The sequence below is a fragment of the Penaeus chinensis genome, chromosome 17 (assembly GCF_019202785.1).
Source record: "Penaeus chinensis breed Huanghai No. 1 chromosome 17, ASM1920278v2, whole genome shotgun sequence".
NCBI lineage: Eukaryota > Metazoa > Arthropoda > Malacostraca > Decapoda > Penaeidae > Penaeus > Penaeus chinensis.
The window spans coordinates 21,119,806-21,122,305 of record NC_061835.1 but is presented as its reverse complement, the minus strand read 5'-3'; the positions used below and the strand labels follow the sequence as shown (position 1 = coordinate 21,122,305).

Here is a 2,500-nt window from a genome sequence, read left to right as displayed (position 1 = left end):
CCATTTTTTTTTATATAATAAAATATATTATAAAATTTTGTAGGGTTTGTACCGGGACCACACACAACACACACACACCACAACCCCCACCCCACACACAGAGAGAGAGAGGGGAGAGAGAGGAGAGAGAGGGGAAGAGGGGGAGAGAGAGAGGGAGAGAGGGGAAAAAAGAGAGAGAGAGGGGGGGGAGGGGAGGAAGAGAGAGAGAGGAGGAGAGAGAGAGAGAGGGGGAGAGGAGGGGGGAGAGGGGGAGAGAGAGAGAGAGAGAGGGGAGAGGGAGAGAGAGAGGAGGAGAGAGAAAAGGAGAGAGAAAAAAGGAAAAAGGAGAGGAGAAAAGAAGAGGGGGGAAGAGAGAGAAAAGGGGAGAGGGGGAAGAGAGGAAGGAAAAGGAAAAGAGAGAGAGAAAAGGAAAAGGGGAGAGAAAAGGAGAGAGGGGAGAGAGGGGAGAGGAGGGGAGGGGAGAGAGAGAGAGAGAGGGGAGGGAGAGAGAAAAGAGAGAGAGAGGGGAAAAAGGGGAAAAGTCTCTCGTTCCAAGGGATTTCTCCCACCCCAAACCCTTTTTAAAAAGGGAAATTTTTCCCTGACACGGTCGAGGGGGCGAGGGGAAAAACCGGGGGCGTTCCAAATTGGGTTTTCGTATCAGCTAAGATGATTCGGTTTCTTTGTTGCCATGGTAGCAATCCCTGGGAAGACAGGAGAAGAGGGGAGTTAGGTATAATGTTTTAGAGGGGCTTTGGCGCTCCAACACTAGCACGGCATATAAAAAGTGATGATCGCGTGAGGGGAAACTTCCTTTTTCACTCTCTGTTTTGGGGTATGTTTCCGTTTTATCTTTTGCCCATTTTTTTGAATTTTTAATTTTTAAAGGGGATTAAATAGTTTATACTTAACACTAACGGAAAAGTCATTTAACAACTAAATCTTATGATTAATCCTGAAAATAAGAAAAACCCCTTACATTCTTTTCTGGCACAAACTACGAACATCTTTCACACCAATATAAACATTCTACATTCTTTTCCTATGTTCAGTGTCACTCCTTACGCCTTTCCTTTTTCTGATACCGCGAACTTACCCGGTTTCCGCTTCCGCTGTGTCCTACATTTCCAAACTCGATTTGGAAAAAATAACTGCAAATCAAGCGCTGACTCAGGGCCGTTATGTCACTGTCAATAATATATAGAGAGGTCTGTCGCACTGAACCACACGGTATTTTCTTCACAAATATAATTCTTCTTTACTTTGGTCCTTGTTAATCCGGCACACTCGGTATCCTTATCATCAACGAATTCCTAGTTACCAATTAAGCGCAAGCCAACTTCACCCGTTGTCTCTCCTTTAATCTCTTTCGCCCAAGTCACATCACAGCCTCACCATCACCCTCACTATCAACCTCACACGCGAACGGACGAACCTCCCGCTCGCACCTTTCGAAGTCCCGGAATCGAGTCTCTTTCTCTCTCTCTCTCTCTCTCTCTCTCTCTCTCTCTCTCTCTCTCTCTCTCTCTCTCTCTCTCTCTCTCTCTCTCTCTCTCTCTCTCTCTCTCTCTCTCTCTCTCTCTCTCTCTCTCTCTCTCTCTCTCTCCGCCTGCCTGTCTCTCTTCGCGCCGCACTCCCGCACACCCGCACTCCTCCCACCAGCAACGGCGAGCGGTAACGTAATAACTGGCGCTGGGAGAACAGGCAAGGAGAGGTGCAGCGATTCCAGCGAGCAGGCAAAAGCACGGAGGGGGTGGGATTACGGGAGGGGAGGGAACTCGCTCCAGCAGGGTCCAGCTCCGTCCGACAGCCAGACGTCATGCGACAAGCACGCCCGCAGTTTGGCCGCGCGCCCGTTATCGTAACCCGCTCTCGACTGCACTGTGCCTGGCTGCGCCCGCGAAGAGACCTTCTCTCTCTCTCTCTCTCTCTCTCTCTCTCTCTCTCTCTCTCTCTCTCTCTCTCTCTCTCTCTCTCTCTCTCTCTCTCTCTCTCTCTCTCTCTCTCTCAACAGTCCTTCCATCCTTTTACCTACCCCCTCCCACTCCTCTTTGTTGTATCCTCCACCTATCCTTCTGTCTCTGCCTACCGCCCTCCCCCTTCTCCCTTCCCCCTTCCCCCTTTCCCTCCCCCTGTCTCCCAACCTCTCGCTGACTCACCATCGTTAGGTTTCCGCTCGGAGGTGACAAGCCGTGATGACTTGATTGATTTCTGGCCGATGATCTGATTGTGTGTCACAGATTCAACTCCCGCCTTGGGGCCACGGGGGGACTTCGCAAGCACGACTCCCTCCTTTCTTTTTTTTAACACGACGCTTGCAATTTCCACTCGTCTTCGCCCGCTGGAGATTTTCCATGACGCACTCCGCTCGCCCAAACCCTTTCGCGCAGACATCCTAATGAGTTTTCACTTACACTTATGCACACGTGGATCTATTCTCTCTCTCTCTCTCTCTCTCTCTCTCTCTCTCTCTCTCTCTCTCTCTCTCTCTCTCTCTCTCTCTCTCTCTCTCTCTCTCTCT

The 2,500-nt window shown here is 50.1% G+C and overlaps 1 long non-coding RNA gene across 1 annotated transcript in view; it reads right to left on the bottom strand.

Moving 5' to 3' along the window:
• Positions 1-608: 608 nt before the first annotated feature.
• The window catches only part of LOC125034298, an 87,034-nt gene continuing 85,142 nt past the window's right edge, over positions 609-2,500 (bottom strand). Inside the window, exon 3 of the long non-coding RNA XR_007115660.1 lies at positions 609-683. This is a non-coding gene — a long non-coding RNA (uncharacterized LOC125034298). The remainder of the gene's footprint in view (positions 684-2,500) is intronic.